Source organism: Rhinatrema bivittatum, chromosome 2, assembly GCF_901001135.1.
Source record: "Rhinatrema bivittatum chromosome 2, aRhiBiv1.1, whole genome shotgun sequence".
Taxonomy (NCBI): Eukaryota; Metazoa; Chordata; class Amphibia; order Gymnophiona; family Rhinatrematidae; genus Rhinatrema; species Rhinatrema bivittatum.
The window spans coordinates 530,643,022-530,658,367 of NC_042616.1; the positions used below are offsets into that span (position 1 = coordinate 530,643,022).

The window sequence follows — 15,346 nt, forward strand, 5'->3', positions numbered from 1 at the left end:
AAGTTGTACCTGGTATTCAACCTCCTTTAATGCAAAGTTCCAAATTCAAAAGCAGGGTACTCCATGTGAACAGCATTATTTTTTGTTATAATATACGACTCTGCATATATGTCATTTCCTATTCCCTTCCTGCTGATGAAACATTCTTTTATATCCCACTCTCTGCATCTGCATCTCAGATGGGAAATGCATTTTACTCATCTAAGCGGACTTTTGGACTTAGTAGTTACCTACTGCTGCAGGTACTGCTTAATTTGTGTTTTATTATATTTTAAATGAGACATACCAAATCACATCTCTCCATAACATTTCCAAGTTATAAACCATATAAAATAGAGATTAAGGGCCTGATCCACCCAAATCTTTTCCCATAGACACAGAATGGTAAAAAAAGGGTTAATAAATCAGGCCTATGAGAGGAGGTGTTACTTTTTCGCCTTTCTAAGGGCACTGTGTACTAAACATTTTTCTACAGACACAGCATGGTACAAAATCGTATGTAAATAAGCCCTTAAATCCAAGATTCCTTATCATTCATTTCAATAAGAAACATTCGGAATCATATAGAAAAAACTTGTGAGACATGATTTTGAAATAATGGGCTAAATATTTATGATACATTTTAACCTTTCTAATTTACAACTAATGAAGTTTTAATACAGGGTTCCTTCAAAGAGCAGGTGCTCTGATCAAGTGTTTTACTGAGCAGGTTTAATGAAATTCAACTCCACCTACCTAAGAAAGCTCCCAAAGACACTCTGCCTATGCCTGTTTCAAAGACAAGAAGAGAAATAGAAGAGAGGAGCATAGATTTATAGAGAAACAAGGAAGTTAGGAGAAACTTTAGCTGTACAGAGAAAAATGTTAGAATTTGACAAAAAGATGGAAATCATTAGTACTGATAGCAAAATGAAAATTAATTCCAATTCCTATTGTACTACGTTCCATTAAATAACTGATAAGAATCTGATATTCATATCTTATACTAGGGTACCCTTGTCAACACCTACCTTTCTTACACTTACAATCTAATACTGTATGTCACATTGTAAACACCAGACTTGTGAATACACAGCAACATTAAGAGGGTAATTTTCCAAAGAAGCTTTGTGGGTAAGATGGTATTTTAAGTACAGAAATGGATTTTTACAAAATTGTCTGCCTGATATGTGGGTAACCTTATGTATATATGTCATGTTTGTGTATAAGTTTACCCAGACTAAGCGGAGGCATTCTTTGGGTTGGACTTCGTTGGGGAGACGTTTGGACTTATGTTTTTGGATTTTAATAAGTATTCACATAAATTTTCAGGGAAAATCTGTGCACACATTTTAGCAGGAATAACTTGTCTGGGTACATCTGGTAGGATGATTTTCAAAGTGAACTTATCTGCATAAGTCCTTGTTGAAAATTGTTACAACGTATGCAGGAATCTTCCAGCTAATTAATGCACAATGTTACAGAATTACCCCCATGAGGGCCATTTTCAAACTGTCTACATTGGTGCAGACTGTCTGTACTTTTTATCCTCAGGCTTTGTACCAATTTTCAAGGCCGAAGTATGTACCCACTCTCTTTTTGAAATATATGCAAACCATTGGCACCTGCTTTCTTAGTAGATAGATTTTTCCTGAAAAGATACATGTGACAAATTGAAAAGGCCATCTGTGTCAATACTTTTCCTCCCCCAACCTAAACATGCCCTTAAGAGCACCTCTTCTCAATGTGGCCACAATGCAAACTTTTAGCTGCATTATGGGAAGGCTATTCAGACAACCAATTAGTGTGAGTACAATGTTATTTACTCATGAACATTACTTAGAAAATTACTATTCCTGCATTCCTGAAATGAGAATTCATAAGGAAAAGAGAGAAGCTTAAAGTCCTACAGAGTAAGGGAATTATTAAAAGTTAGAGATTATACAAGCAGTACATTGGGAGCCATCCTCTTAAATGGAGGAAGTAGGGAACTCTGTTTCTGGCTAGTACGTGCATCTCTTTCTTAACATGCAAGAGGGCTATTGCACACTAACCCCTAGATTCATCAAAATCCTATAGCAATGCATGGATAATGCCTGCGGTAAGAAAAAGGGGTGTGTTTATGGTAATTTTAGAATTACCATACCGCACGCTATCATATCACTTTGCAATATTCTCTCGCCTTAGCTTGATAGACTCTATAACAGGGTACCATCAAGCTAGGGCGAGATAACATAGTAGAAATCTCATCTTTGTGAGACTTTCCTCACTCCAAATGACATCAAATCTTCACCTCAGTGTACTGTGCTGTTCGTACTTCTCACTCCACATCTAAAACTGGCCCCTAAACCCTAAACCTAATCCTATAGAGATATAAATAGTTGAATACTGTGAAGGCTCCCCCAGAGGCTCTCTCTCTCTCTCTACTCCACTCCTCTCCCTCCCCAAGCCCAGAAATGGCCGAATTGCAATTTGCAATCTTTAAAGGTGTTTCGGGCATATCGCACAGCTTAACGCCAGGAAAAAAGGTGTAGTTATTTCTGGCGTTAAAACCGTGCATTAGCATGAATTATGCTATCACATGGCGTGATATTGCCCCTCATTTTAATTAATCCCACCCAAACCCCTCCCCAATCCTGTCCCTTCTTAAAATTTGCATTCACACCATGCAGTAACACAATTATCACATGTGTTATGGCGATAACGCCCTATCGTGTGCATTAACGTCATAACGCATTTTGATGAATGACCCTGTGCATTTGGTAAGTGTGAAGTGGGTGGCTCTATGCCAGTCAGCAGTAATACCCTTATAATAAGAGGTATCCTATTATCAATTGATTAATATAGCAACATATCAACATTATTGCCTGAATTCTAAAACCCTGGCGTGAATGAAATATGGAGGATACGTGAGTGGCCGAGCCCTGCATGCGCCAAGTATATTTTAGAAAGGGCCCGGCCACGCGCTTATCTCCCAGTACATGCAGAAGTGCCGGGCTATGCAAAAGGGCGGGCTGGGGGGGGGGGTGTGGTCTGGGAGGGTAGGGGGCTGGTCGGGACAGTGGCCATTAGGCTCTGTCCCAGGGAAGCACGCACTGGCAGCTGGCCAGCGCACAGAACTTACTTCATCTATTCAGATGAACTTGGCAGGGATAATAGAGGAGGGAAGGAGGTACCTAATGCAATGGTCCTTACTATATATATATATTTTTTTTAACTTTGGGGGGAGGGGGCAGAAGCCTTTTTGGGCCTAGAGGCCCTCAACTATAATCCTTATTTTTTTGGGGGTGGGGGGTTCGGTGATTTTTGGGGTGGAGGGGTTGGGGGACTGTTTTATCAGTCTAAATTTTAGCCAGATAATGACAAAAATCAGCATTTAACTGGATAACTTATTAAATTAGCATATTTATACAGTGGAATGTTGGCAACTAAAGAACATTTGGATTTGAATGAATAATAGGCTGTATTTGTCGATCTGTATTGGACTAATACTTAGGGTATCTTTTAGGATAAGTGAGATTTTTAAGGGTTGGATTTATCCCCTGAATACAGCATATGGTCGTTGAAACTAGGGTCCTAGTTGGGATTTTTTTTTTTTAATAGGATGAATGTTTCTGATTGCCTTTTTATTGATGTCAGTATTTTGTAAACTATTTAGAAATAAAAATGTATATTTTCTATATACTAATGTGGCATCTTTTATATTAGCTTGTTAAGTTAAATTTATTAACACCTAACCATGATTCTACTTTATATATACATCAATTAGGTGTTTCAACTTGGTCTACATAATTCTGTCCTAATCTATACCAAATATGGATATCATGTGCATACTATGGAGGTAATTTTCAAAAGGATTTATCCATGTAAAATAGGGTTTTTACATGCGTAAAAAGGCTGCTGAAAATTGTTACTATATACGCTTTTACATGCACAACTCTTCTGAAAATTCACTCCAATGTGTACTGTAGACCTGTTTCCTTAAAATAAGTTTTTTTTTTTTCATTTTTCATTACAACCAACTGGTTCCAAGCATATTTGCCTAATGAAGACACTGATAGCATCTAGACACTTTGGGCAGATTTTAATTTCTCATAACAGTACGGAAAAAAATTGCACAAAGCCTATATTACTTTGACACAGTGCATATTTTGATCAAGAATTGAATTTCTTGCAGTTACTGGAAAGAAACAAATTCCACAGGAAAAAAAATCATGTAAACAAAATTATATAAAAATCACTATTGCAGTTTTCCCCCGATTCTTAAATCTGGAGAAAAAGTCCCAATCAGCACTTTCTACAGAAGATTTTGTTAGTACAATGCTTTGTGATGCTTTTTTGCTTTGTGAAGCTGCAGAAAATTACATTGTTTGGCAAAAAATGAACAATTTTAAAACTGTACAAAGTATTGTGCAGGCTTTCAATCCTTTTTTTGCGTTACTGAAATCTGATCCCTTAGACCTTTGCTTCTGAAACGTGTAATTTCGTAAGTATACTCCCTAATTGTACAACTACTCTACATTATTTGTTATCAGCATTTGTATAGTGCATACCCGAAGTATACAGTACTGTACAGGGACAGAGAGGGTAATAAAGTCATTTTGGCAGTACTTTACCCTCAGAAAAGGGAATTAAAAAAAAAAATTCTTGTGTTTGGAGAAAAGCAAGTTTGCTTAACATAAAAGGTGTTTTCTATGGATAGCAGGGTGGATTAGCCATGTAATCTGGGGATCGTCCTCCGGTCCTCTAGGTGGCAGAGCTCCTCAAAACACACAGAGCTGAGCTCTGTGTACCTGCCTATGCACATAACCATATGGTTCCCAGCCTGCTTCAGTCTATTGTCCAAGCTTGCATTGCACATTCAGGAGACTGTCTGGGGAGGTGGGCGGGTTAGCATTGCTAATTCACCCTGCTTTCCATGGAACACACTGTTTACGGTAAGCAAACTTGCTTTTTTCTGCAGATAAGCAGGTTCAATTAGCCATGTGTTCTGGGGAGTCCCTAGCTCGCAGGTTGGGTGCCCCCAGTCCCCAGAAGTGACGGTAGACCATTCCGGTTCCTCTTAGAGGGTGCCCCAACCTGCCGCATCTTTGCGGACAGTCTCTTTAGATGTTCCTGCCAAGAAATGGCTCGGGCCACTGCTGCATCTGCAGCCACACACAAGTTAAGACAGTGGTATGAAGTCACGGTATGCAGTGATGACCACGTGGTGGCTTTGCCCATGTCCTGGAGGGGTACTTCGTTTAGACAGGCAATGGATGTTGCCAATGCTCTAACTTGGAGAGGTTTGGTGATGTAGGCTAGGCCTTTGTCCTCTTGTTATAACAGGACAGGATGTACTGCAAAATTCAAGTTGACTTATCTTGGAGGCTGGTAGTCCAAGGGCATTTAGGTCAAAGGAGTTGAAGCTGAGAAGCTCAGGACTTTGAATGAGTATGTCCCTTGTAGTAAGCTAGAGCGCACTTATAGCCTGATGTGTGAAGCAGTCTCTCCTCTTTGGATTTCTATAGCTTCCGAAGAAAAGGTCAGTATGGTGATTAGCTGGTTAAGGTATAATGCTAATATCACCTTGGGCCGGAAGGAAGGATGTGTTCCCAATGCCACTTATCATGTTAATGATTCACACATGGTAAATAGCGGACTACTGTTTGCAGTTCACTGACTCTCTCTGCTGGTGTTAAGGTGACCAAAGAACACACTTTCCAGGAGATATATACCACATGGCCACTAACCATGGGTTCAAAAGGTGACAGCATCGACTGTTCTGAACTAGGTTGAAGTCCCCCGGCACCGATGATCTTTGACCTGGTGGGCGCAACTAAAGGATGCCCTTCCTGAATCTGGATATAAACTGGTAGCATGACACCAGGGGGCCCCCAAAGTGAAGTGATAACTGCAGTAGAACTGACTTGTACCTTGGCGGTTGCTGTTGCTATCCCTGCCTGATGCAACGGGTAAGAGCATCTGAAGATATTTCAGGGGGCAGGAGAAAGGATCAAATTCATAATCTCCGCACCATCTCGAACACCTGGCCCACTTGACATAACAATCCCTCCTGGTGGAAACTTCCCTGGAAGAATCCAAGACATCCTAGGTTGGCTGTGGTACGTTTAAGTACGTTAGCACTGCCTTTTCCCATTTCCCCACTGTGTGATGTGGAAGGGGCACATAAACTGAGAACAAGTTGCCCCGTAGTGTTTGGATTCAGGGTGACATGTGGGTGAGATAGCTGCACTCTTTTGTCGAGATCATCCCATCATTTTGAGGGTGAACTTGTACTATCCATTCTTGCATTTCTTGTGATGTAGCAAATGTTGCTTACCTGTAACAGGTGTTCTCACAGGACAACAGGATGTTAGTCCTAACATATGGGTGACATCACAGGATGGAGCCCAATCACGGAACACTTCTGTCAAAGTTTCCAGAACTTTGACTGGCCCCTACTGGGCATGCCCAGCATGGCACTAACCCTGCAGCCAGTAGGGGTCCCCCTTCAGTCTTGTTACAAAGCTAAGGCAGTGCCGAAAAACATAATAAGAAAACGAACCCAACACCGCGGGGTGGCGGGCGGGTTTCGTGAGGACTAACATCCTGCTGTCCTGTGAGAACATCTGTTACAGGTAAGCAACATTTGCTTTCTCACAGGACAAGCAGGATGGTAGTCCTCACATATGGGTGAGTGCCGAGCTGAGGATGTCCGAACATGCACCAAATGTACCCAAAGGTGTGCAACAGGCACAACAACTGCGGTGGAGTTTGGGAGAGGACATCCTGAACCCCACCGGGCAGGCGGAAGGGTGTTGGTACGTCACGTCGTAAATAGGTTACACAATACAGTCTGGCCGAAGATGGAATCTTGTCTTCTGGCTTTGTCTAAGCAATAGTGGGCTGTAAAAGTATGGAGAGAACTCCAGGTGGCAGCCCTGCAAATGGCAGGAAGCGGCACCGATCGCAGGTGTGCTACTGAAGTCGCCATGGCCCTTACAGAGTGTGCTTTAACACGGTCTTGAAGTGGAATGCCCGCTTGCTGATAGCAAAAGGAAATGCAGTCTGCAAGCCAGGAGGAGAGAGTCTGCTTAACCACAGGCTGTCCCAATTTGTTAGAATGGAAAGAGACAAACAACTGAGTGCTCTTTCTGTGGGCAGCTGTACGGTCTAGGTAGAATGCTAGAGCCCATTTACAGTCAAGGGTATGCAGAACCTGCTCTCCTGGATTGGAATGGGGCCTGGGAAAAAAGGTAGGTAGTATGATGGATTGATTGAGATGAAACTCCGAAACTACCTTAGGTAGGAATTTAGGGTGAGTGTGGTGTACTGCCCGGTCTTGCAGAAGTTTAGTATAAGGCAGATAGGTAACTAGTGCCTGTAACTCACTAACTCTGCGAGCGGAAGTGATTGTGAAGAGGAAAATCACTTTCCAAGTTAGATAGCGAAGATCGCAGGAATGAAGAGACTCGAATGGTGGTTTCATGAGCCAACCTAAAACTAGGCTGAGGTCCCAAGAAGGGGCTGGAGGATGCAGTGGAGGCTTGAGGTGAAGCAAACCCTTCAGAAATCGGGTGACTAGGGGTTACACTGATATAGGAACATCCCCGACACCTTTATGGAAGGGGGCTACCGCACTGACATGGATTCTGATGGAGGAAGTTTTTAGGCCTGATTCTGACAAGTGCCAGAGATAGTCTAGAAACTTCGGGATTGGACAGGTAAAGGGATCAAGAGCCTGGGAAGAGCACCATGACGCAAACCTGTTCCATTTGTAAGAGTAAGATTTTCTCGTGGAAGGCTTCCGTGAAGAAATCAAGACACGGGAAACTGGATCAGAAAGGTTAAGAGGCTTGAAGATTGGGGTGGCGAAGGCACCCATCATTTTGAGTGATTAGAAGTGGGTCTGTTCCCAAAGGAATGTACCTGCGAATGGAGAGATCCTGAAGTTTTGGAAACCACACATGGCGGGGCCAGTGGGGAGCTATCAGGATCATGGTTCCCTTGTCCTGACGTAACTTCATGAGAATCTTCGAGAGAAGTGGAAGTGCAGGGAATGCGTACAGGAGACCGGTTACCCATGATAGGGAGAACGCGTCTCTTGGTGGATAATGTTGGCTGCGAGTGAGAGAGCAGAAATTGCCTACTTTGCGATTCTGGGGTGATGCAAAGAGGTTTATTTGAGGATAACCCATTTTTGGAAGAGGGTGTTCGCTACTGAGTGGTGTAGAGACCACTCGTGCGGTTGGAAGGTGCGACTCAACTCGTTTGCCAACACGTTGTCCACTCCCAGCAAGTAGGTGGCCCCGAGGTACATCGAGAGGGAGAGGGCCTCCGCCCATATCTGTGCAGCTTCCTGACACAGAAGGTAGGAGCCTGTTCCTCCTTGATTGTTGATGTACCACATGGCCACCTGATTGTCCGTCTGGATCAGGATGACTTCATTGGATAGGCGATCCTGAAATACTCTGAGAGTGTATCGGATTGCTTACAGCTCCAGGAAATTTATCTGGTGTTTGGCTTCCTCTGGAGACCAAGAACTTTGTGTCTGCAGATCGGCCACATGGGCTCCCCATCCGAAGTTGGAAGCATCGGTGGTGAGAATTATTTGAGTGTCTGATGCTTGAAAGGGCAAGCCCTGCAGAAGATTGGTCAGATTTGTCCACCAGGCGAGAGAGAGACTGAGTGAGTCGGTTACATGGTTAATGGTCGACAGGGGCTGAAGAGATTGAGTCCATTGCGACCTTAGAGTCCACTGCATGACTTTCATGGCCAAGCGGGCCATTGGGGTGACCTGAACTGAGGACGCCATGTGTCTCAGGAGGATGAGAAAACGATGTGCAGTCGTTGAATGTTGAGACTGCAGCCGATGCGCCAGAGACACGAGAGTGAGAGCTCGTTGTCGAAGCAGGAAAGCCTTTGCCTGCAAGGTGTCCAAGTCTGCCCCAATGAACGATAAGGTTTGAGATGGGACTAAGCAGGATTTGTCGTAATTGACGAGAAATCCGAGTGAAATTAGAATGTTGAAGGTGAGATGTAGGGGACAACAGAGCGGCTTGCTGGGTCGGAGCCCTGATTAACCAAACGTCCAGATAGGGGTAGATATGAACACCCTGAGTCCTGAGGAAGGCTGCAACCACGACAAGGCATTTTGTGAAGACTCGTGGTGCAGATGCGAGGCTGAATGGAAGCACTCGGTACTGATAGTGCTTGGGGCCTACGAGAAACCTCAGGTATTTGCGATGAGATGGAGTTATTGCAATATGAGTGTATGCGTCCTGGAGGTCTAAGAGAGCAGAGCCAGTCTCTTCTTTGTAGAAGAGGAAGAAGTGAGCCCAAGGTTACCATCTTGAATTTTTCTCTCTGGAGGTACTTGTTTAGGGCTCGTAGATCCAGAATTGGACGAACGCCTCCCGATCTTTTGGGGATTAGAAAGTACCGGGAATAGAACCCGAGGCCTTGCTGAGGGGATGGTACTGGTTCAATTGCTCTGGACTGGAGAAGGAGGGAAACATCCTGTTCCAGGAGCAATGAATGGTCGGATGTTTTCCACGTCCTTAGAAGTGGGGAATCTGGTGGGATAGAGAGAAAATTGGTCTGAGGTGATTGAGAGCCACCTGTTCTTGAAATGGCACACTCGACCTCCCACTGGTATGTGGGGTAATGGAAGCTGGCTGCTGCTCTCTATGCGAGAGTCAAAAGCCAGAAGCAGGGCCCGGCTGGGGGACTGTTTGTGGCTTTTGTTTCCGGGTCTGACGAGACTGTGTTTTTAGAAATGGTCTTGTAGAACGGGATCTGTTTGGTGACGGGTAGGACTTCTTCAGACGGAAGAAAGACTTTTTAGAGTCCTTCCGGAAGGGCTGTTTGGAAGAGTAATCTGAAGGTATCAGAGAGAGCTGTCTTAGGGTCCCGTGATGGCCCTTTAATTCAGCCACTGTCTTTTGAATCTGCTCTTCAAATAGATTGTCTCCGACACAGGGGACGTCAGACAATCTGTCCTGGACTTCAGGTCGAAGGTCTGAAGATTTGTGCCAGGCCCATCATCTTGCTGAAATAGTTGCTGCTGCAGATACCCTGGTTGCAGTGTCAAAGATTTCATAAGATGATCTGATCTCATGTTTGCCTGCCTCAAAACCCTTATTAAGTAGGGTTTGTAGCTGTTCTTGAAGTGGCTGAGGCATGGAATCTGTCAGGTCTTGTATCTGCTTTAAGATGACCCTATTATATTGGGTCATATAAAGTTGGTAAGTGGCTATTTGAGAGATGAACATTGATCCTTGGAAGACTCGGCGACCAATGGCATCTAGAAACTTCTGCTCCTTTCCAGGGGGAAAAGAGGTATGAGGTTTTGATCTTTTTGCTCTCCTCTGTGCAGATTCAACTACCACAGATTGGTGATCCAATTGAGGTTTTTGAAAACCTGGAGCTGACTGCACCAAATAGGTAGTGTCAGCTTTTCTGTGGACTGGTGCAGTGGAGCCAAGATGTTCCCAGTTCTTCTGGAGGAGGTCCAGAAGAACTTGGTGGACAGGGATGGAGGTTACTTCCTTGGGAGCATCAAGGAATTGGAGCAACTCCATCATCTGATGTCTATCGTCCTGTTCAGTCTGTAATTGGAAGGGAACCAATTCAGACATTTCTTTCACAAAATTTATGAAAGAAAGGTCCTCTGGAGGAGAACGCTTTCTACTTTCAGTGGGTGAAGGTGGTGATGGCAAGTCATCGGTCCAGGTATCATAAGGATCAGCACCTTTCCCTCTAGGAACTAGAGGGGATGGGGTGGTTGGATACCTGAAGGCCCCGGTCTAGGCTCCAAAGGAATCGAAGGAATTACCGGAGGCACCGATGAAGGCATCGAAGGTCTTGGCGCAGGCATTGAGGGCATCAATGGATGGCTCGATGGCGCCGATGGACGTATCAGCACCGATGGAATCGGTGGCGATGGCTGTATTGGTCTCGATGGCTGAGGCAGAGCTCCCGATGGAGGGATGCTGAACGGTGTTTCTCCTCCCGATGACAGAGTAAGCGGGGAGGGCACCGGAGCCATAGGTGACCCGGGGTCCATCGGTGGAAAAGCGGCAATAAGCGCTTCCATCGTGGATAGCAGCGGTGCCAACGCTGCCGGAATCGGGTCGGTGGTCGGTTCCACTATCGGCTCCGGTGTCGGAGGAACCTGGAGTCGTTGCATCACCTTGTCGATGGCCTCCTGAACCATCCGGTCCAGTTCTTCTCGGAGACCTGGAGCAAGCAGCCCCAGCTCTGGAACAGAAGAAGGAGGCAGAGGCAAAGCCGGAGGGACCACCGTTAAAGGTGGAGTCACGGCTCCTGATGCCCCATCAGGGGAGGGTTGCCTCAGTGACCCAGGCGCTGAAAAGGTCGGTGCCTTTGCTGGACAGGGTTTCTTTGACGGCGACTCGGACGATGGCGAGGTCGATGATTTAGCTCCCTCGATGGTCTGAGTCTTTCGGTGCCGATGGCGATGTTTCTCCCTACGATCCCCTCGGTCTTGAGGGGGAGTAGAAGGTGTTGATGGCCGAGAAGTCGTCGATGCCGGGCGGTCTCCGGCCAGTGGTCGATGCTGACGCGAAGTTGATGGTGCCGGTTCGGACAACGTCGATGCAATGGACAGAGTCGGGTTTGAGCACGGAAGAGAAGTTCCATCTTCTCCATTCTGGCCTTGCGACCTTTTGGTGTCATTAGGGCACATTTGGTGCAGGTCAAGACATTGTGCTCTCGTCCAAGACACATTACACAGACTTTATGGGGTCTGTAATGGACATGGTACGAGTATAGTCCGGGCACCGATGGAACCCCGACGCCATGGCTATAGAAAAAAATCAAGCCACGTTACGGTCGACAGCCAGTAGGCCGCGAGGGCCAAACTTGACGGTAATCGACGGAAAACGGGTAGAAACTTACCAGAGTACCGCGGCTTGAAAAATGTTAACAGGGGGATCCCTGTGGGGCAATTTAACTTTTAATAATTCCATGAAGAAAATTCCTGTCAGGAATCTCTACAGAGCTCCTTAACTGCGGGGCTACTGCTACGCGGAAAAAAGAAGACTGAAGGGGGACCCCTGCTGGCTGCAGGGTTAGTGTCATGCTGGGCATGCCCAGTAGGGGCCAGTCAAAATTCTGGAAACTTTGACAGAAGTGTTTCGTGATTGGGCTCCATCCTGCGATGTCACCCATATGTGAAGACTACCATCCTGCTTGTCCTGTGAGAATGGGGTGAGCCTGATGGCTCATCTGTCTATCGGGCTTTCGTCCTTCATTCATAAAGAGCATGCATCTCTGACTTCTTCCCATGTCGCTCGAAGAACTATCTTTGAGTAGCCCCCTGTCGATGTCGGAGGGTGCAACCTTCGCTGTAATCCCTTGTCCATGTCCTCGGTGGTGTTATTTCATCTGAAAGGAGTATATTCTTGAGCTCCACTGCCTTTGACCCATCTGTGACCATGTGCATATCACGTAAATCAAATTTGTCATTCTGTTAGGGATAATCCTTGTCATCAGAAAGTGGCCCGTAGGCTGTGTTGCTGAGGAACGGAATCGGTGCAACTGCTTCTTGTTGCTGCGGAGAAGAGTTTCCTGTGTTATCTATTCCTTGAGATGGGCTACTCCCCTTAACAGATATTGATAAGGGTGCTCTGGATGACAAGAACCCTGAAGGTACGCTATGGGCTGGACCATGATGCTCTTGGCCTAACTGCGAAATCCTGCTCACGGATACGGCGGTTTAACATGTGAACATGAGCTCCCACTCCTACCACTGATTTCCACTGGTCGTTGAACTATACATGGGATATGACGTCTTCGGGAGGGATTAACCTCCCTGCTGAGTATCCCGAGATTCAAAACAGGGGCTAGTCCTCCCGAGCCCTTGCAATTATTATTTTCCTTCCCGTTAACGGTACTAACAGTGTGGGCACTCCAAGAATTCTTGCTGGGTCTTGGAAGAGATTAAATCAGCAGCTCCACGTGGATGGCGTGGAATATGCTGCCCACTGCGACTACAGCAAGGCTGTAAGAGTATGGGTCGACTCATACCTCCGTCCTTGAGTTATTGCTGGTTGGAATGGTGTGGAGGGAGTCATCCCAACTTCCCTTTGGTGATGGCCCTGCTTAGAACCTGACAGTCATCTGATCTCTCGAGAACGGAAAAGTGTGGGGGATAAAGACCCCTGTTTCTGTTAAAAGATGGGAACTTTACAGGCGCAGCACTGATAGAGTATTCCAGAGGTTTGAGGCCGAGGCTGCAAATACATTGTCCCCTATGTGGAACGCGAGGGTCTCCCCTGGTGTACATTGCACTGTGGGCCCTGGTGCCATGCTGCCCTCTTCTAGGCTTCTCTCTGAAGTTGACCGGTGAACTCTGGTCTGGAACCGTGCCACACGTCTGGCCGTAATGGTCTCCTGTGATTCCAGCCTATGTGCCGGGTGTCTTACAGGCAACACAGGCCTTTCCCCACTAGCATGCTGCTGTTTGGGGAGTTATCATCCCGGTGGCAGCACTAGTCTGGGTTTGAGGCCGAAGGTACCCATACAAATACTGCATTCGCATACAGCATTCCTCCCGGGCCTGTATGCCATATGGAGTCTCCCAGATACATAGTGTCACCTCTTGTGGGGTGTGCACAACTTAGAACGTTTTCCTTTCCTGACTCATTCCATTCTTGAGGGTATAGGAAAGTGCCGTAGACTACCTGGTTGTGAGGCCACTCTGCTGCAAGCCCCTGGGATTCCTGCGGCCCGCCATCTCTTGCAAGTGAAGGCAGTTGCTCTGCCTGGTGCCTCGGTACATTAGCACGTCTCTGGGGTTGCTCTCAGCGATTACAGCTGGGCAAGTTCTTAGGAAGATTGGGAAGCACAAACAAACAAAATGGTTAAGTACAATAGAAAACAGTAACAGCAATGGTCGTACACAAGCCTTGGTATCCCACAGGTGGCCATACCCTGTGATGGATCGTGCTCCCCAATGAGATGTCCTTTTCACCAGCAGCGATGCTAGTTGCCGATGTTGGAGCATCGAGCCACCCCAGGGATGCTGGCTTACTGGGAGATCTGCAGGAGAGTATGCTCTGCTTTTCAAGCAAGTGAGGGCAGACTGCCCCAGCCCAGCTTCCAGAGGACGTTTATTTAAGAGGGAGCTGACCCAGGCATAGTGCTAGTTTCAGCAGACGTCCTGGGGGGAATGGCACGAGTGAGCTCCCCATAGGGAAAATCAGCCGGCTTGATGTCTAGTTGGACTACTGCCTCCCTGGAATGCTTCAGATAGAGACAGAGTTCCCTTCAGGCCACCTTAATGAAACAGTCACTGTCAGCTGACATCGGCTGCTAGGGGCTCGATGCCTCAATCCCCTGGTGCTTCGATGCGCCGCCATCAGTGCAACCGCCTCGGCCTTCGATGCACCGCCATCGGTGCCTTGATGTGTCGGCTTCAGCACCTTGATGTGACAGCAATAGTGCACCTGCCTTGGCGCCCACTCTCCGATGCATCAATGGCACCGGTGTCAACAATCACAACGCTCCGACCACTCGAATGAGGCCATCCCATGTTGCTGGGAAGCTCCTCTGGAAAAGGTCCCCCAGACCCTGCTCTCAGGTAGCCCCTTCAGGGGCCCGGAGGAGAGTTATATTCTTTGCTGCTCCTACTGCTGCTCCCAATCCTAAGCGGCCTGCAGCAGATTCGGAGACAAGGGTCGTTCTGTTTCCAGCTCGCCGCTGTGTTGGCTCCCACCTGCAGAACTCCATGAGGCCTACACCTAGACTGATCCCAAGTCACCATAGCACTCTCTGCTGCTGCCAAGCTGTGGAGGTTAGTGGGAGGGTCGTGAGCTTTGGACTCCATGAGGGGACCTGAAATTGCATTCAGCCTGGGATGAGTCCCAGTTGATCCAGGTCCCTGCACCCTTCCTTTTCCTGCTGCTCCGGGTAGCACAGAAGGCAGATCGATCCGCCTTCACACTCCCTCCTCTGATGCTGCACCATTAGCTCAGGGGGCATCCACCATTTTGTGCAGCAAAGGCAAGCACTAATGTGGCCGGGTAGGGAGCTTCACACGGTCCTATGACAGAAAAAGAGGGAAAAAAAATTAGTAAGAGAGACTCCGCGTGCACCATGCAGCGCAGAGAAACAAAAGGCTGAAGCAGGCTGGGAACGACATGGTTGTGTGCACAGGCAGGTAACACAGAGCTCAGCTCTGTGTGCTTTGAGGAACTCTGCTACTTAGAGGACCAGAGGATGATCCCCAGAATATATGGCTAATTCAATCTGCTTATTTACGGAAAAACTTATATGTGCAGTACCACTACATGCATAACTTTACCAGTAATGAGAAGAGACGATCCTGGGGCAGGGTTAAGGGGAGGCTTGAACTTTT

The 15,346-nt window shown here is 46.6% G+C and overlaps 1 protein-coding gene across 1 annotated transcript in view; it reads right to left on the reverse strand.

Annotated features, from left to right (window-relative positions):
• Positions 1-15,346, reverse strand: part of ATP9B (ATPase phospholipid transporting 9B (putative)) — a 1,157,977-nt gene that overhangs the window by 10,419 nt on the left and 1,132,212 nt on the right. The gene's annotated exons all lie outside the window — the stretch shown is intronic.